Source organism: Erinaceus europaeus, chromosome 1 (assembly GCF_950295315.1).
Source record: "Erinaceus europaeus chromosome 1, mEriEur2.1, whole genome shotgun sequence".
Lineage (NCBI taxonomy): Eukaryota > Metazoa > Chordata > Mammalia > Eulipotyphla > Erinaceidae > Erinaceus > Erinaceus europaeus.
Genome location: NC_080162.1, coordinates 18,761,806 through 18,783,018, shown reverse-complemented (window position 1 = coordinate 18,783,018; position 21,213 = coordinate 18,761,806). Strand labels below are relative to the sequence as shown.

General features: G+C 36.5%; 2 protein-coding genes and 1 pseudogene across 3 annotated transcripts in view; 1 reads left to right on the top strand and 2 right to left on the bottom strand.

Annotated features, from left to right (window-relative positions):
• Positions 1 to 21,213, top strand: part of CTNNA3 (catenin alpha 3) — a 1,573,756-nt gene that overhangs the window by 500,139 nt on the left and 1,052,404 nt on the right. The window lies entirely within an intron of this gene.
• LRRTM3 (leucine rich repeat transmembrane neuronal 3) overlaps positions 1 to 21,213 on the bottom strand; it is a 219,837-nt gene that overhangs the window by 124,568 nt on the left and 74,056 nt on the right. The gene's annotated exons all lie outside the window — the stretch shown is intronic.
• Positions 1 to 21,213, bottom strand: part of LOC132542095 (uncharacterized) — an 87,605-nt pseudogene that overhangs the window by 4,386 nt on the left and 62,006 nt on the right.

The following is a 21,213-nucleotide window of genomic DNA, read 5'->3' as shown; positions in this document are numbered from 1 at the left end:
GGTATGGTATTCAGGATTTTAAACATCTGCTACACTTATCTATACATCTGCTATATTTGATATAACCTGTAATTTTCTTCTAGTTATAATTTTTGAAGTTGTAATTTTGCTTGTAATGCCAAGTATAGGAATGTTATAATTTATGGCTTGATGACAATCTCACTTTGATGTTTTTGTTCACATGGTATTGTAGAGCAAAGGACAAGTAAAAATACTTTAGAGATAAAGAACACATCTGCTGACATAAAACTTAAATATTTTTAAACCTATAATTTTCTAAATTTTGAATTTTAACTCTTAGTAGCATATGTAATATTTGTGTATAATTTTAGGTCTTTTAAAAAGACCATTTCAGATTCATGCTAAAAGGTACTTGGAATTTTATAAGCAATTTGCTTTTTTCTACTAAATTTATATGTATTACTATACTATAGCATGTTGTATAAAGACACACATTGATGTTTTAATTTTGTGCATTTACCTTAAAGATTATAAGGAGAAATATTTTGAATTGATATTGAAAACCTGTCAATATATTAGGACAAACATTGTCTTCAATTAGGATATTACAGATACATTTCATAAGTGTTTCTAGGTTGACAAATACTTGGTAACCTATCTTTTATAAACAACACACAACCTGGGAGTCCGGCAGCAGCACAGAGGGTTAAGGGGTTAAGCGAACGTGATGCGAAGCACAAGGACCTGTGGAAGGATCCTGATTTGAGCCCCCGGCTCCCCACCTACAGGGGAGTCGCTTCACAGGCAGTGAAGCAGGTCTGCAGCTGTCTTTCTCTACCCCACTCTGCCTTCCCCTCCTCTCTCCATTTCTCTCTGTCCTATTTAACAACAACAACATCAATAGCAACAACAATAATAACTACAACAACAATAAAAAAATATAAGGACACCAAAAGGGAAAATAAATAAAATTAAAAAACATGAAACTTGACATTTATATAGATGTATATGATCCTAAAATCATTGGTCTTTGTTGTAAAGGTTCGGGGGCTCCAGCTGGCCGGGATAGCGTCGCGGTGGTAGACAGAGACAGACTCGGGGACACAGGCTGGGCTGGGAAGGGGAAGCTGTATATCTTTATTCATGAGCGGGCAAACATGTGCTCTCCTGTGTTTCTCCTCTGGCGGCAGAGACAGTCCCTTAAACTAACCACCACACAGAACTCTCTTGCATCCTTCTCCTCGCGGCGCCAAGAACTCTGGAACTCTGTAGGGGCTCCCATGGGGCGGGGACAAGTGGCCTGCGAAACTAGCAGGGGCCAAACCAATTTTTCTGGTGGGGGGAGAGCTAGACCAAACCAATGTAAAGCATACAACAGGCCTTCAGTTGGTTTTCTAAAACTACTTAAATGTCATTGATAAAACTATATAGTAACCGCATTTTCTTAAAAGGCTGTGTGTAAACTAGACATTTCTTTTCTTTATTCTTTAAATGATATTTAAAAGGATTTATGATTTTGTTTTCTGAGAGAAAGAGAGAGAGAGAGAAGTGCATAGGTAAAGACCTGTTCTACTCTACTTCTTCATATACAATAGAATTAACCCCTGATCTTACATTTGCAAGCTCTGTGCTCCATTCACTGAACCACCTCTCACACTGCAGCTGGTATCTCACATTCCAGAACACATTTTCATCTTTCTGTAGTAAATATTTTCATTTAATTTGTAGCACTGTTGCTTTTCACTTCAGGAAATGATATTAATAGGTATGTAGTGGTTTGCTTTAGTAAGTTAAAATGTTAAAGAGCATGATGCAGTGGTTACATTTGAATTTTAAAGGTGGTTAATCATCAATGATTATATATATATTCTTAGGGGATTCAGTTTTAATTTCTGAAATTCAATAACAGGGCAACCAAATATTGCTACTGAAACTAAATGTATGTTATGGTAAAAATAAATAAATAAATGAAACATCTTTTTTTTTTTCTATTCTCTCCTCTCTTCTCTCTCCTCTCTCTCTCTTATATTTCCAACGTTATTTAATGAGAAAGAGTAACCTGCAATACCTTATGGTTTCTATGAAAACTTTCTTCTTCATTCATTTCACTCTCCTTTATCAGGAACTCTTCTAGTCATTTAAATGTTAGTATTCCTGGAATTTGCTGAGGCTTTATTTTAACAGTGAATTCTCTGGTTTTTCTGGGAAATTTTCAAATACCAGATAGTCATGGCTCACCAGTATGCCTCAATTTGTCCTAAACTGAACTTGCTAACTATTTTTTTGCATATAATTCTGCAAGTTAAACAACTGGTGGTTATTCTTGACTTCTCTATCCTTCATGTCACCCACACCTCATTAGTCATAAAGACTTGTCATTTTGCCATTCTAAAAATTGCTGGTGACACTTTCTACTGAGTTCAACTTCCATTAGTGTTACTTCAAATTTTGTTCATTGCTACATCTACAGGGTTTTCTCCAGCTAAAAGATGAAGAATTTTTTTAAAGTAATTACTTATCTCTGTCACATGACAAGTATTTCTTTGAAAGTTATGGACTGACTAATTTAAAATGTTTTTTGTTTGTTTCATTTTACAACTATGGGTACCTGGGTACTGTAATGGACACAAGTTTTCTAAGTAACTTCATTGGTGAATTGATATTAAAAAAGGCATATTATAAATTTTGACAACCACTTATATCTAAAGACTTTTTTTGTTTATATTTCCTGCTTAAGTTTAAACATCCTAGTTCTTGAGGTCTTTGCACTTGATTTGTACCTAAATCTTCTGACCCTGTGATCTTCTTTCAGGTAGCCTTACTCTTTCAATATCTATTTTATAGAATCAGGATCTTGTTTATGAACAATTTCACAGCTCCAAATCAAAGTTTTTCATTCAGAAAGAAAAAGAGAGTGAGATCTGAACAACACAGTTTGCTCTGGTACTAGTCTTTTTTTTTTTTTTTGGCCCCCAGTGCCATAGCATCTTGCGTGTGGTCCCAGGGTGCAAACATGGGTCACAGGGATGGCGAGACATTCACTCTACCTGATGAGTTATCATTCCACATCTCTCTTAGGATCTTTAATCAAATTTTGCATCTTCTCTTTAACATTGCAAAATTTACCTCTATTTTATTAAATATCTAATATTTAATAAATATTTATCATTGGGCTCAGTGCCTGCACCATGCCACCTTTATGGTGGCTACCTCTTTCTTGATCCTTCTTTTTTCCTTTCCTTTCATTTTCTGCCCCCCCCCCACTGTTTTTTTTTTCTCCAGGGTTATCTCTGTAAATCCACTGCTCCTGTTACCATTTTTTTCCCAATTTTTTTTTTGATATTACGGAGATAAATTGAGAGGGGAGATAGGAAGAGAGAAAGATAGACACTTGCAGACCTGCTTCATCACTTGTGAAGCAACTCCCTTGAAGGTAGGGAGCCGGTGGCTCCAACCAGGATGCTTGCACCGGGCCCTTGAGCTTCATACTATGTGTGCTTAACCTGGTGCACCACCGCCCAGCTCCCTCTTTCCCTCCCTTTCTCCCTCCCTTCCTTCCTTCTTTCCTACTTTCTTTCTTCCTTCCTCTTTTCTTTCTTTCTTTCTTTCTCTCTTTCTTTCACCCCCTTTTTAATAGAGATTGAAAGAGAAGATAGGGGTCAGGAGAGACAGAGAGAACACTTTGATTTGTTCATTTAATACTCGGGAATAGGGGTGTTAACATTTTTCTATGTAGTGACTAGTAGTAGCCTTCTCAGAAGCTCCTCAACATAAGCTATCAAATCAGACTAAAGGGGTAATTCTGTTCTTCAATAGCAAAGGAAACCTGTATAGTAAAAACATATATATGAAACACTGACAATAACCATATGATAAGAGGGATACAGTGCCACACAATTCCCATTCCCACCACCAGAACTCTGTATCCCATCCCCTCCCCTGATAGCTTTCCTATTCTTTATCTCTCTGGGAGTATGGACCCAGGGTCATTATGGGGTGCAGAAGGTGGAAGGTCCAGCTTCTGTAATTGCTTCCCCGCTGAACATTGGCATTGGTAGGTTGATCCATACTCCCAGTCTGTCTCTGTCCCTAGTGGGCAGTATATGCAGAATACTATTCCATATATATATAAAATTTTCCTTACTTTCAGTGATAAGACATTGTAGGAAGGAAACTATTCATGAGTAGTCCAATATAGGTGAGCATCAGATAACAGTAACAAGAAGCTGTGACTTGGAGCTGGGTGGTGGCACACCTGGTTGAGTGCACGTTACAATGCAGAAGGACCCAGGCTCAAGGCTCCAGAACCCACCTCTGGGGGAAAAGCTTTGCTGTAAGTGTCATTGTATCTTTCTGCCTATTTCCCCTTCCTTCTTGATTTCTGACTGTCTCTATCCAATAAATAAATAAAGATAATAACACAGACACACACACAGACACACACACACACACACACACACACACACACACACACTGAGCTGTGACACCTTGGAAATGGAGGAAGAACTCATACCATATGGGTTTAATGAAGGCTTCATGAATAAATGATATACCACCTGGACTTTCCAAGGTTTCCTAGTGCAGATAGGAGGGAGGAAATTTGAGCAGTAAGAATGTCAAGAGAAATGACATTGCTAAGAGATGTGTCAACATAGTCAATCAAGTAGTGAACACAGATTTGCAAATAAATTGTTTTTTTTAATTAGACTGAAGTACATGTGAGTTAAATGGTAGGAGACAAGGTTATTGTGGTAGAGTGTAAGTTATATTGTTAACATTGTTAATACTATGTGAAGAAATTTCAGCCTTTATAAAAGAGTTACCATAGAATCCTTTTTGTGTTTCAACAATGGCAGTGGTGAGGTAGTTTAAAAAAGATTGGGTAAAAAAATAACAAAACACACTGTCATTGCAATAATGCACTTTCTGGTACAGCATTCTGTTGATGATACTGAAGAAGCAATGGTTTCTTTTCAGGTCTATAAATATGTCAGCATGCTTTTATTGTTAAATAGTAAAAAAGTTGAGTTGCTTTTCTAAACTCCAGAAGTAGGCTACAGGGGTTGAGACCCTTAAGATATTTGGGTAGTCAATTAACCTATTGTGCCTCAGTTTCTTTATCTTTAAAATTGGCATAATAGGGAGGACTGGTGGTAGCGCAGTGGGTTAAGCGCACGTGGCACAAAGCGCAAGCACCTGTGGAAGGATCCTGGTTCAAGCTCCCCAGATCCCCACCTGCAGGGGAGTCGCTTCACAGGTGGTGAAGCAGATCTGCAGGTGTCTGTATATCTTTCTCTCCCCCTGAGCCCCAGCAATAACCCTCAGACAATGAATAAATAAATAAATAAATAAATAAATAAATAAATAAAAGTGGAAGGGAAAAATTCTGCTCTCAAGGAAATTTTAATTTGACTGAGTCTTTTGAAATTATTTATGATTTAGTTAAGAAGATACTTTCCCATCATTCATATTCTGAGAGCCAGAATTAATTCTTCCCAGTTTAGATCTGTAAAGTTATTGGAACCCTCATTTTTATTTTCACTATTTTAATGTGGTCTTAAATTACATTTATTCACAGTGAAAACAATGTTTGAGGGAAACAGTTGTTTTTTAATTTTAGGGTTTTTTAATTCTTTTATTGAAAAAATTCATATATCTCTCCTTGTATCAATCAATCATTTTAACAGCTCATAATCTGATAGATTTTGTTTTACGTGAAAATTAATGATGAACAGTAATTAATATATTAATCCTTTTTTTGCCTCCAGGGTTTTTCTGGGGCTCAGTGCCTGCACCAGGAATCCACTGCTCCTGGAGGCTATTTTTTCCCTTTTGTTGCCCTTGTTTTATCCTTGTTGTTGTTGTTATTATTGTTGTTGGACAGGACAGAGAGAAATCGATAGGGCAGGGGAAGACACAGGGGGAAAGAAAGATAGACACATGCAGACCTGCTTCACCACTTGTGAAGCGATCCCCTGCAGGTGGCGAGCCAGGGCTGGAACCAGGATCCTTATGCAGGTCTTTGTGCTTCGTGCCATGTGCGCTTAACTCGCTGTGCTACCGCTGGACCCCCTACACTAATTCTTTAGCAGTTGCTCAAAGTGAAAGAAATTATATAGAGAATGGGGATACCTCCTCAGTTGTAAACCCCTTTCCTTTGCACATAAAGAATCAGATTACACTTTCTTGGGTGTTATTTTAAGGCATTGTTATCTAAGAAATATGTGAAGGCAACATCTTAAATACCTTCAGTTAGTAAATTTGAAGACCGTTTTCCATAGTACATACTTAAAAATCACTTTTGTATTATTTTGTATTTTCTTGTAAATAACGTTTAATGAAACCAGTTAGCTCTTTAGATAGCAATATGAACTGTGTATTTATGTAATGTTTAAACTGTATTAACTCATTTATAGTCACAAACTTGTTCTCAAATCTAGGTTGCCATATGGTCATTGATATTTGAATGAAATTAGAGAACATCTGTTAACAGGCGTTATAACTTGCTTGGATTTTCAAAATACAACTAGGAATAATAACTTTTAGTTACAGTAATATGAGTAGTTTAGAAAGTATTTCAATCTATAGAGTTGAGAAATAGCTACATTGGAGTGAAATAGTGCATAGAGATTTAAAAAAATCAGAAACTAAATATTTATGTTTTGTTTACTTACTTATTTTGTTACCAGTGTTATCACCTGGGCTCAGTGCCTGCCTGCCTAACAACTCCTCTCAGAGACCATTACTTACTTTTTCTTTCTTTGATGTGAATTAAGAGGTACAAAAAGGGGAGAGACACCTCCATCATTGTTCTGCCACTCCTGAAGCTTTCCTGCTACAGGTGTGTGTATACCTGTGTGTGCTTCAACCTGTATCCTCCTGTATGGGAATGTGTGCACTCTACCAAGTGTGCCACACTGGCGCAGACATTGAACTTTTCTAAGTAATATTACAGACAGCAGAAATTAAATACTGTTTCATCTTTCAGTAAAACATAGATACATTGTTACAGACAAAAATTTGCATTTTTTTTGACATTAGAACTCACTCTATTACCATATTTCAAGTGACTGCACTTGTAAGAGAAATACTTTTTCATTTAGATAAGGAGAGGTAAAACATTTGTATATTTGCCTTTTAAAAAGAGCTTTATTTTTTTAGTTGAAGGCAGAGGTGTTTTAAGTGTTTATATCCTTATAAAGCCGTCAAATAATTTCAAAGCAATAATGTAATAAATTTTAAATAGCAGAGTAAGTATTTTATCTGAAACTTGCCTTGATAAACTCTATGCAAATATTCTTCCATCACTGAGAGCATTTCTAAAATTCCTTTTGGTAACGACCTTCAATAATAACAGAAAAACACTTCTTGAATTTCATACTTAATAACTCAAATGTATAAAAGAACTAATTTTTTATTCATTAACATTGTTTTGAACTTTTGAAGAAGCCCAAATAGTATATACAACATGGATGATGTTGAATGGAATGCATAATTGATTTTGAAAGCCCTTCTGGTAGTTTACCAGAATCTGAGCCATATGCAGATCTATAAACTGAGTTTCTGTTTTTTCCAATGACATCTTTGCTGGTTACCACACACCTGGATATGTTTGTTGTTATTACCTTTCTTTGAAAGTCTAAAAAACTAATAACTAAGAAACAATTTGAGCAATATCTGATGTGATCCTGTAGTAAGCTAAAATTAGTGTTCCAGATATAATCACATCCTGATCACCAGTATCTGCAGCTAGGTAACCTTATATGTCATAAGAGACTGCAGAGGTGATTAAGGATCTTTAGGTAGAAAAGCTACATGGGGTTACTCAAGTGGACTCAACGATGCGATTACAAGGAGCCTTATGAGGAGGCAAGAAAGTCAGAGTCATTAGAGTACATGTAATAATAGAAGCTGCAAAATCTGTGATTGAAGTGGGGGGGGGGTAGGGAAAGATAGAGGGAGAGGAGAGAGAGAATACATGAGTGAGTGAGCCCCAGAGGAAGCTTTGAAGATACTGCAATTACAGTGCTGGCTCTGAAGAAAGAGTCATGAGCCAAAGGCTATAGGAAGTCTCCAGGAGATGGGAAAAGCAGATAAACCTTCCCTTAGAGCTTCTGGGGGAAACACAGTCTTGTTGACAACCTTAACATCCTATTGAAGTTAATTTGGGACTTCTGGACTCTAAAATTCCATGTAGTATATTTATATTGTTTTGAACCATTGACTTTTGTTATTGTTTTGTTAAGTCAGGAGTAGAAAACTCATACAGACCCCGAGTTTTAGACTTTGAATGATATTTCAGTATAAACTTAGAAAGCATCTAGACAAACTTCTTATCTGTGAATTACATTAGTCACATAATGTTGAGTCCCACTTTGCCTGAATTTATAGTATGCAGCAGAATCATAAAACCCAGATATGTTAGTCTTGTAGCCTAATATGTTTAATTGCATATTATGTTATAAAAATTCCAAATATTAATTAATATTACAATAATTTTTTTCTGAGTTTCTTTTTGTTTGTTTTCACTGGGTCTTCACTACACCAGGCCTAATTTTCCAGATAGAAAGATAGACAGGGGTTGAGTGATGGTGCACCTGGTTGAGCACACGTTACAATGCACATGGACCTGGGTTTGAACCCTATTCCCCCACCTGCAGGGGGAAAGCTTGTGAGTGGTGAAGCAATGTTGGAGGTATCTCTCTCCCTCTCTATTACCTCCCTCCTTCTCAACTTCTGGCTGTCTCCAATCAATCAATCAATCAATCAATAAATATAATACAAACATTTTTTTAAAAAAGCTAAAAAAAAGAAACAAGGAGACAAAAAGAAATACATAGCACCAAAGCTTCCTTCTGTGTGATGGGCATCTATATGGTTGTGCCAATGACAAAGCAAGTGCACTATCCAAATGACCAGTCTGCTCAACTCTCGCTTTCTGTGGTGCTGGAATTAAACATGGGGTCTTATAGAAGCATTATGCTGTTTCTTTGGCTGAGTTTCTTTCGAAGAAGATCAATGAATCTGAAATGGGTGCTTATTGACTTTGATCTTCTTTATAGATACTGAAGACAGTACAAAGACAAAGTTTAGAATTCTTATTGATCCTTTCTCCATGTCTTTTTAAATTGAGGACTATCTACTTTCCTGTTAGGATAAGGCCTTCTTCCAGGTATGCAAAATGATAGAAATGAAAGATGTTCAGAGCTATTGGCGTCAATCTCTTGTATTAGAAAATACACTTGTTTAATAATAATAATTTTATTATCACTATAAGAAGTAACAGGCATAAATTGAGGGGGGACAGGGTGATGTATATATACATATATATACATACATATACATATATATATACATATATATGTATATATGTAGAGAGAGAGAGAGAGATACAGAGAGAGACACCTGCAACACTGCTTCACCACTTGCAAAGCTTTCCCCTTGCAGGTGGGGACCAGGGTCTTGAACCTGGGTCTTTGTACATTGTAACATTTGCACCTAACCAGGTGTGCCACTACCAGGCCTCAAATAATAATAATAATCTGGGGAAAATTCTAAAACTCTTTATATAGAGAAAATATAAGTAATAATAATAAATCTGGGGGGAGTTCTAAAACTATTTGTAGAGGATGTGCAGTAAAGCCTGTCGACTTACTAGGATTTACAGTGACCTGTGCTATCTGACTCTTCTTTCCTGAAGTTCTTCAGGACATGTGGAAAGTCATGAAGAAAACTTTTCATAGAGGATGGTCTTACTCTATTCTTCACACAGCCAAGAGGATCTCTATCTTTTGTAACTTATTTAATAGTGATGCTTTAGACTTTTTATTTTTATTTCACTGCATATTTACTGCACAACATTTTACTTGACTGTTCTAAGTCCTTTTTTCTTCCATAAAAGTATTAGAATCCACTGATCTATTTCTACAAAAGTTAAAATTAAATTGTGTTTGAATTGAATTAGATAAATAACTCCACTTTGTAGAATTGATACCCTAAAACATTGGTGTCAGGCATTAAGCCAGCCCCCCCCCCCCCACACACACACACACTGCCATTGATCTATCTTCTTTCTACCTCTAGAGCTGCCCTGCCTGCAGGGTAACATTAATCCCACCAGCTAAAACCCTCTCAACAGTTGCTAAGGAAGCTTCCATCTTCCCATCATTATTTGCCTTTCTCTACCCCCTTCCCTAGCCATTTCTGTTTCTGACTTGCCACTTCCGGTTTTATCCTATAAAAGCATTGGCTCTCTGATCAATAGATCCTTTTGCACTACCACACTGCCAGAGTCCCAGAGTCTCTCTCCCGCGTCGCTGAGTGAGTAGCAACCCAGGCTGGCTTTGGTCGAGTTCTCTCCAACCCAGAGAGCACACACCCGGGAAAGAAGCACCCCCACACTAGCCCGACAATTGAGTAGTTCTCTCCTTAAACATAGTTTATCTCTGGGAGTCAGGCTGTAGTGCAGTGGGTTAAGTGCAGGCAGCGCAAAGCGCAAGGATCACAGTTCAAGCCCTCGGCTCCCCACCTGCAGGGGGGGTTGCTTCACAGGTGGTGAAGCAGGTCTGCAGGTGTCTGTCTTTCTTTCTCTCCCCCTCTCTGTCTTCCCTCTCTCTCTCCATTTCTCTCTGTCCTATTCAACAATGACATCAGTAACTACAACAATAAAACAACAAGGGCAGCAAAAGGGAATACATAAACAGATATTTAAAAAAAAACATAATTTATCTCTCCTTGAAATTTTTGTCTTTAAATCTCTACTTAATGAAATTATTTAATCTGAGTTAAATTATTGTGACTGACATATATTTGTAAACTTTTTTTTTATAATATTGATTTTGTATTCTGTAATGTTACTAAATTCATTGCCATAAGCATAGTTTATTCGCCATTTCTGTTGTCCTCTACACTTTTTTAGTCTGAATACATTTAATTTTTGATGACATATGTTTATTCAAATTGAACAGCAATTCCTAAAGATTTATATAGCTCCTAAGTTTATTTTTTAAAAAGCCATGACTAAAGCTCTAACTGGTTTCATGTACCACAGAGAACTATGTTAAATCATTATGAAAATTTCCTTACCTTACTTTGATCATGATTCATATTTACCACTCAGTCAGGAGAGTGAAGTTTTAAAATTAATTGGTAATGTGCAGTTTCTGCCACAATTTTACAGCAGATCTTGCTATGTTTAGCATGGTTGTTGTATGTTTAAGAGGTACAATTCTATGTGAGTGGTTTCCTTTTGTGTATTCTTTTTTTCTTTTTAATTTTTGGTCATTTACGTTTTTTACTTCCACCAGTTAATCAAAACTGTCTTTTGCTACTAGTCAAAGCTAAACCACATTTTTTTTTTAACCTTAGTCACATCATGCTCCAAGTCACATTAGCACGCTTTTATTCCTTAGGTTATTTATTCATTCATTCACTCACTCATTCATTTTTAGAAGCTGAGAGGCAGGGAGAGTGAGAAGCCATAGGTCCACAGCTTCTTTCAGTGTGGTGGAGGGCAGGTTGTAACGTGGGTCATGCACTTGGCAAAGCAGCATACTGCTATTCAAGTGTGTCCAACCCCCTTTGAGCCCCCACTACCCCACCTTTTTTTTTTCTTTTTTTTCTTTGTCTCCTATGCCATTGTTTATCCTGTTTTGGATTTATTTAAACTTCAATTTTAGTGTTTATTACATTATTTCTGTGAAAAAATTACAATTTTATTTTCCACCAGGATTATTTCAGGGACTCCATGAATTCCTTCACTTCTGGCAGACTTTTTTTTAAAGATAATGAATGAATGACAGAGAAGCAGGGAGAGAGTCTGAGAGGGGAGGCAGAACAGTACTGTTTTACTGCTCATGACACTTCCCCCTAGATAGGTCTGGGAGGGCCTGACCTTTGAAGACACCTGAGGCTAAAAACATTCAGACAGAAAAATGTGGAACCTGGCAAAATCAGTCCATCTCTGGAATGCTTGGGGGTGGAGAGGGGACCAGTCCATCCATGGAATGTGTGTGCCTGAGGCTAGCAGACCCACCCACTGAACTCTCACCTGACTTCCTTATTCTCCTCACCTATATGAATCTTGTCAGGCTGGGAGTATGGATTGATCTGTCAACACCCATGTTCAGCCAGGAAGCAATTACAGAAGCCAGATCTTCCACCTTCTGCATCCCACAATTGCCAGGCTAGCTTCCAGGTGGGTCCCAAGGTCATTGTGGGATGCAGAAGGTGGGAGGTCTGGCTTCTGTAAGTGAGGTGAGGAAGGGGGGAAGTGTCATGAGCAGTAAAACAATACTGTCCTGCCTCCCCTGTAAACTAATCTTGTGGAAATTAATCCACAACAAATCTGTCGCAGGAACAGGGACTGGCACACAATGAGGTTGGGTCCATACTCCCAGAAGACTAAAGAATAGGAAAGCTTATCTGGGGAGGGGATAGCATATGGAGTTCTGGTTGTGGGAGTTGTGTGGAGTTGTACCCCTCTTATCCTATGGTTTAGTTAATGTTTCCTTTTTATAAATAAAAAATAAAAAAGAATATTGTCAATATTTGCATTTTATAAATAATATATATATTTTAAAAGAATCTCCCTCCCCTGACCCTGGGCGCGACTTCATGCCACCACCCCCACTCTCTCAGGACCCATGAAGCCCTGCTTAATATTCATGGCCTTACTTTTTCTATCAGGTCCCTTTCTCCAGCAACCAGACCTTATACCCCCCATCTATATACACCTATATTGGGACACAGGGCTTGAAGTCACTTGTGTCCTTATGCATGGTAAGCTATGCACTCTAGTGGGTAGGTTATCAACCAGTTCCATACTCTGAACAAAATTGATGACAAACATAAATTTTTTCTTTCATTTTAATTGATTTTCCATGTGCCCAATAAGTGGATGGGAAAAAAAAATAACAAGATTTATGAAATATTTGTTGAGTAGTTTCTTTTTAATTTACTCTTTTTTTTTTTTTTTTTTTTTTACTAGAGCACTGATCAGCTCTGGTTTAATGTGGTACAGGGGATAGAACCTGGGACTTTGAAGCCTCAGACATGAAAGTCTCTTTGCATAACCATTATGCTATCTACCCTCTGTCCTTGAATTGTTTCCAATTAAATTTTGGTTGTTTGAAACTTGTAGAGGTTGACTTGTAGAGGTCTTGGGTCCTATAAATGAACAGAGATGAACCACACATAACCTTACAATCGGGAAAAGTTACAACATCCTCTTGCCTCTAGGCATAAGAAAACCATTTAAGATAATAAGAACACTGAATACTTATTTTGCAGAACTGTTTACTCTCATAAAGTTACTTCTGAATAATATTTGCTAGCAAAATGATATATACTTTAGTTTTTCCCCTTTCAAAAATCTTTTAAGTACACATTCTGTTACCTCCACCACCACCACCATCACTACTCTGTTTTTAGTTATTTGCTTCATTTACTAGGACTGACCTAGACTGAGGTGACCTCACCATTTAGCTTTGTTAAACTACTATAATACAGAGCACTATAAACCTGTCCATTCACTCCTTTTGCTATCAGGCTTTTTATCATCAAGTAATTTGGAAGTGAGTTGTAAGAGAAAGTGACCTTGATATGTCTAACGTACAATTACTTGACATACTAAAGTAAAGCAGTTGTATTGGTAATGGCATAATTACATTGTTAAGTGCATTAGAGGTGAGATATTTAAAGCAAATTGAACAAGTGGTGTTCTTATTTCATAAACCACATTTAATCTCAAGCATGGCTGTTTTTATGATACTTACATCAATTAGCCAAGAATAGAAGAGTAACTCACACCTTAATAAACAAATGCATAAAATTTAAAGGTAGAGTATGGAGATCAGTTGGGAAATGTGGGGAGATAGTAGTCATGACAGTAGTCATAGATTACTGCTGAGATTATTTTAAAACTATGTAAATTGAAATAGTAATATCTCATGGGTAATGTCTACAGAGAAATCTTGACTTTGAGACCTGACTCTATTGACAAATCAGTTTGTGATCTGAAACAAATCACTTCCTTTTGCTGAACTCCAAACACATTTTACATTCATATTCTCACACATCGGTAACTTAAAGAAAGTTTTGTATGCACATCCAATCAAATATTTATTAAATGATATATAATAGGACTATAATAAAAATTTGTGATTAATAGTGGATTTCCAGATTTAAGATTACGGGGCATAGTTCCATACCATACCTACCATACCTACCACTGAAGTTCTGTGTTCCTGCCCTCCCACCTCCCCAAAATAGCCACCAGAGTTCTCCCAGACCTTAGAAAAAGTTTATTTTGGGAGTTGGCCGTTAGTGCAGCGGGTTAAGTGCATGTGGCACAAAGCGCAAGGACCGGCGTAAGGATCCCGGTTCGAGCCCCTGGCTCCCCACCTGCAGGGGAGTCACTTCACAGGCGGTGAAGCAGGTCTTCAGGTGTCTTATCTTTCTCTCCCCCTCTCTGTCTTCCCCTTCTCTCTCCATTTCTCTCTGTCTTCCCCTTCTCTCTCCATTTCTCTCCATTTCTGTCCTATCCAACAATGATGACATTAATAACAACAACAATAAATAACTATAAGAAATAAGAAAAGATAGCATATGTCAAGAAGGGTAGCATGACAATAAACAGTAATGAAAAGAGAGATAGGGTATATAAATGTACATGTGTATGTATGTGTCTTCTAGGAAAGCATACTATATCCTACAAAAAATGTATACTGTAATAAATAAGAATTATTCTGATTCCTAAACTCCAAGAATAATGTCTCATGGAAAATTCATACTGAGTAATGGTTACTGAGAGACATTTTTAGTAGTTTCCTGAACTTTGAGGATAAATGAAGACTCAATTACTTGGATATTTAAGGGAGAAATTGGTAGACCTCCCCATGTCACAATATGTCAGGAAGCCAGAGAAGCAATTTCTATATTGTTCTTAAAGGGTGGGAAGTGTGACCCAAGTTTTATTTATTTATTTTTTAAATATTTATTTATTCCCTTTTGTTGACCTTATTGTTTTATTGCTGTAGCTATTGTTGTTGTAGTTGTTGGATAGGACAGAGAGAAATGGAGAGAGGAGGGGAAGGCAGAGAGGAGGAGAGAAAGACAGACACCTGTAGACCTGCTTCACTGCTTGTGAAGTGACTCCCCTGCAGGTGGGGAGCCTGGGGCTCGAACCTGGACCCTTATGCTGGTCCTTACTTGATCCTTACTTACTTACTTACTGGATCCTTATGCTGGTCATTACTTGTAAATGAAGGAAGGATTCAGCCTTACTGAAGGATTCAGCCTTACTTGTAAATGAAGGAAGGATTCAGCCTTACTGTAAATGAAGGAAGGATTCAGGAAGGGTGTGAAGTGATGTTTCGCCTTCCTAGCGCCCTATTCCTATTATGGAAAGGTAGCAGGAGCCCAGTAGCTTAGAAACTGCCAGGAAGTTTTTCCCAGAGATGTTGCTTTGTAAAACTCTGACAGTCCGGCCTTTACAAATAAATGTTATTTTTTCCCCATTCAAAGCAAAAGTCAAAATGATCAGTTTATATGATTTTATATTTACTTCAATTCAAAAGGTGATTGCCACTGTGTACAACATAGTCACTAAAGAAGGTGCTTCATTCTCTAATACCGTATACCATCCATACCAGACTACTTCACAGATGCACCAGTAATTTTCTTAAATGTACAGCTGACCTTCTATATCAATCATAAGGCTGATACTGAAGAAGTGGTAATACGTGTCCATAAAAATTATAACTTTTGATGAGATTTGTTGAAAAGAATATTGGCTAATATTATTGCTTTAATCAACTACTTCACACTTTCTTGAATTCAACTTAAAATAATGAAGTCAAGCTTGGGAACATGGCTGATGAAACAGCTCACTTGCACAGTAGAGTATCTGTTTTGTCATGCGTATGATACAGATCCCAGCTCATCCCCCCCGGCCCTCCCCCACACTGAAGACAGTCTTGGTGCTGTGATCTCCTTCACTCTCTCACTCTCTCTCTACCTCTCTGAGTCTACCTTAAAAAATGGAGAAATGACTGGAATTCAGACAAATACTGACTAGACAAAAAGCATGTTTCTAAAGCAACACTTCAGACTTGAGACAAATTAAAACTTTATAAAGTTGACTTATTTTCAAATAGACATATCAATATTAGGCAGGAGTTATTAGTCCTATATTATAGGTTAAAGGAAATTAGCTTGCTGATACTTCTTACAACATGACTTCTCTTAACACCTAATCATTGTCTGTCAATAATGCATTATCACAGTTTACAACGTGGATAATATATCCTATTAGCTTAATTCCTAAAGTTGTCACTTACTTTAAAGATTTTATTTATTTTATGAGAGATTAGAGCATGACTCTAGCATGTGTGGTGTATGAAATGGAACTTACAGTCTAATGCATACAAATCCTGTCCTTGACCTGCCATGACAACTCCCCAGCCACCAAAGTTGTTTTTTTAATTAGTCTCAAACTACTTAATAGTTTCTCTATTCTTGAGCTATGTGTGTGTGTGTGTGTGTGTGTGTGTGTGTGTGCGTGTGTGTGTGTGTGATACTTACACCAGGGTTTTATTTGTCATCTAAGCCTTTGTCTGCTTAAGATCATCTAGGTGCATTATCTTCAATCAAAAATAAAACTTGGGGGAGTCAGGCGGCAGTGCAGGACCTCATGCTTGAGAGTCAGTGCTTTATCCACTGCACCACCTCCTGGACCACTAATTTATAATCTTATAAATCACTATTTTTTCAATATGTCAGAGGATAAATAGATTGAATCTCTCAAGTTCTTTAACTGTCTAGATTTCAGTTCTGAGTATGTATTTTCTTTTAGACTAGTAACTTAATGTTTCAACCTCGTAAAGTGAATTCTAACACTGGGTTTAAATTGATAAAGTATTTCTAAAAATAACAATAATAAAATTATGCTTATGGTAAAAAAAGAAGGAGAAGAAGGAGGAGGAGGAGGAGGAGGAGGAGGAGGAGGAGGAGGAGAAGAAGAAGAAGAAGAAGAAGAAGAAGAAGAAGAAGAAGAAGAAGAAGAAGAAGAAGAAGAAGAAGAAAGAAGAAAGAAGAAGAAGAAGGGGAAAAAGAAAGAGAAGAAGAAGATATATAATGGACAGAGGGTTCTTTGGGATGTTAGCTAGAAATTCTCACAATTTTTGTCTTGCTCAGCTTCCTAGGGACAAATTTGATACATGTTGTACTGTGTGACCTTGTAGAACTAGATTTCATATTTTCCAAAGATAACAAACAGGGAAAATGCTTTTTAAAATAAAGCTTTGGAAAAAACAAGGACTACTGAATAAACAAAAGTTTAGAATTTACCCATCTAAATATACCTAGCACTTAGAAGGGTTTGGTACATCTGAATATGTTAAATATTTCTTGAGTTATACGCTTTTAAAGTGAACATTATTTATTGCATAATGAACCTAAAATTGAATTAACATTTTCAAAAGACATGTAACATAAGTGTTGCTGTGGGGGTTTTCATCCTCCTAAAGTGATAAATGCAAATGCTTACAGTTTTCTCTCAACTGTGAATTATCACGGAAAGGGAGATAACTTTTTCAGAGGCCTGATCTCAAGGTGAGGTTATTAGACACCTGTAATGAGGTAATAGGGTTTCATTTTCTCTGGTTTTCACTTCCTTATCTGTAAAACAAGTGGATTATATTCACATATTGACACTTGAATTACCCCACTCCCTGGAAATTTTTCTCCATTTGTTGGATGTGGTGTATTGCTTTAGGCCTAATATAAGAATGTAGTTTCAGGGTCGGAGAGAATTGAATTGAATTTTATATAAAGTACCCTGTGATTTTTGACAAGTTACCAAAATTTTTTAAGGCATAATTCTTCAAACAGCAAATGTAGAAAATAATGCCCCTGTAAACAAATGGCTGAAGTGACAAAGGGAATAATGTATTTATCAAAAGCAAGCATGTCTCCCTCCCCTGCCCACCCCAGGAAACAGGTATCATGCTACTGCGTCTCAGTTAGTTTTACTGTGTGTTACTTGCAGACCACTGGCAAGTTAATTATCAAGTCTGCTAGATTCTCCCATTATGTATGTGGGTGGCAAAAGTACATACCTCCTAAGGTTGTGATGAGAATGAAATGAGTTTATAAATGTAAAGTACTTAAAAACCCACATACAAGTACTGTGAATTTTTTTTTTTTTTTGCTATAATCATCATTATAATTGGCACAAAGTCCAGCTTAAGTTTGGGGCATTATCCTTAAACATTAGTTCTACTTAAAAAAATCAGGAAATAATGGTGTTTTGTATTGAACCAACATGTCTGTATTATGGGATAAAATGAAAATTACTGTTTTTGTTGAAAGTAACTCTCAATGCAGTCTGGAAAGCACTTTCTGGTAACCTACAGTTTATTCCTATATTAATATTAGTAATAGTATATTCCTATGTGTAAGTTATATTTTATTATTAAAAACAAATAGTATCTATCCCAGATCTGTAAAGAGGAAGAAATAACACACAGAAGATAAAGCAGAAAAACATGTTACAATCAAAACATGAATCTAATCTCACATTCTCTTTATCATTTCAATTCTATGCTAAAATGAATAGAATTTACTTCAATTTAGTCATATAAAATGTTAGGTTGTCATCTCTGATGAAGAACATTAATTTCAACTAAGTAATGAAAAAATTATAGATTAATATTGAAATGCCTAATATAGCTTTTCAACATTCATGTTAACATGTCTTTTGAAAAATGTTAATTCAATACTAGGTTCATTATGCAATAAATAATGTTAACTTTAAATGGATATAATTCAGTAAATATTTAACATATTCAGATATACCCAACCCTTTTAAGTGCTGGGCATATATAGATGGATAAATTCTAAATCTGTTCTGAGTTTTCAGTATTTGGAGTTTTGATAAGTACTGAGTCAGCTTTTCCTACATCTCTAAACTCTTGTATGCTTATACTACAGCACTAAAAAATTCTTCGCAGCTGTTGAAATGTGAGCAGCAGTTTGCAGGAGGGGATATTGATATTAAGAGGGTCAAAGTTGTTTGTGTTTCCCTGTTAAAAAAGGACAGATATGCCTAACCCTCTTTTCCTTCTCCCTCTTCTCCCTATTACACTGCTCAGTTCTAGTTTATGTTAGTGTTTGGGAATTAAAACCCACCCCAAATCACTTCTCTTCTTTTTCTGTTAGTATGGATATAATTCCTCCGGTGCAACATCCATCTTGGAAGTATGAGGTGATATTAAAAAGCATTGAAGAGATATGACAAGAGGTATGAAAAGTCAGATATCCTACCTCAGATATCAGTACCTGTTTTTCCTTCTGGTCTGTAAAACAAATGATTTAAAATTTTATTAGGTTTTCTGTTATTGCTCCAAAAGATAAAGCTATGAGAGTGGCCATTTCCTATATATAATTATAAAAAGATATGTTATCTTTTATAACTATATTAACATTTAAGTTCTTAAATTCATTAATAGTGCTTTATAGTATTATAAAATTTTGAAGTATAAAGTACGTATGTGCAAAACTCACCACATCCTCCACCAAGATCCAGTGTCAAAGAAAGAGATCCTTTCACCTATCATTCTTCTTCTCCCATACTGCCCATTAACCACCATGTTTTTACAGGGTCTGAGGATTAATTTGTTAATAATAACATTTTTAAATAACAATATTTTAGTTAACATGCAGAATCTTTCACTGCACCATTATTTTATTTTATTCTATCTTATTTTGGCAGAGAAATATAAAAGAAGGGTGGTAAAGTGAGAGACAGAGGGGCCAGGTAGTGGCACACCTGGTTAAGTGCACTCATTACAGTGTGCAAGGACCAGGGTTCAACCACCCTGGGTCCCCACTTGCAGGGAGAAAGCTTTACAAGCAGTGAAGCAGGTCTGCAGGGATCTCTCTGCTTCTCTTCTTCTCTGTCTCCCTCTCCCCTCTAAATTTCTCTCTGTTATATCAAATCAAGTAAATAAAGTGTAAAAATCAAATTAAATTAAAAAGAGAGAAAAAGATCTCCTGCACTGCTCTACCACTGATGAAGTTTCACCCCTGCAGATGGGAACTTCAAGCTTGAGTCCCAGGGCCCTCCTGCATGGTAGTGTGTAAGCTTTACTGGGCAGTGGTGCCCCCTAGTATTATGTCATGTATCATTGTCTAGCTTTGTGAATCCTCATCCTAAATAGAATATGAAAAAATAAAATAAAATGTCCAGAAACATTTTTAATATATTGTCCAGAAAGGTGTATTTACATTTCTTAGCACCAGAATGAAAATCAATAAGAAGAGAAAGGGCAACAATAAATTTGTAGAAATACCGCCAAAACCGTATTTGTATACTATGTTCTGTTTTTGCTCTTCTATAAAGCTACCTCGAGGCTTTGGCTAGTACATGGAGACAAATGTAATCTTCACAATTTTGTCCATTCCTTTGGGATGGTATTGTCTAACAACAGAATGCAGTCGTGAAATATTGCATTTTACTAGAGATATTTCCCTTTTGGCTGGAGATACAAGCTATTATTTCCCCTTCAGTGTTGTAACAATGAAAAAAAAAAAAGTACTGATGTTTAAGCATAGAGTCAGAAATAAGAAACTGCAGTTTTATAGAACCAAAAAATATTTTATAAAGTGGCAAATAGTTGACAGTAATATTTAGTTAACACTAATATTTTATAAAGTGGCAAATAGTGGGCAAATTGACATTCATTAGTGAGTATTCAGGTTTCTCAAGTTCATTGTTTTGTTAAAATAATTCCAACAATGCCTCTGTTGTCTTGACTTAACTGCTGCATTAGTTCTGCTGACCTCCATTAAAATCAGTTGCAACCAATACTGCTGTTTTCCACTGGGATAAAACAGTTAACATATTTTGTGTTTCAAAGATTTTGTGCTCAGTATTTCTGCAGACAGACACATATGGGAATAAAAAGCTGGCAGAGATGAAGTGTCAGATACCATCCATGGAGAGACATGTCCTTCTCTGTTCTACTACTCAAACAGGGAGGCAAGATCTATCAGAAATTTCCTGGAAAAACACGTTTTGATTCAGTTTTTAAATTTAATTTAAAGATAACTGAGTTCCCTCACCTTTCTTCTTCTTCAGTACCATTCTATCCTTTGATTTTAATAAATATTAATAGATGATTTATGGTTCTGATAGCCATACATCTTCTTCATTTAAAGACAGTCAAGTGTGAATTGTGAATTAAGGGG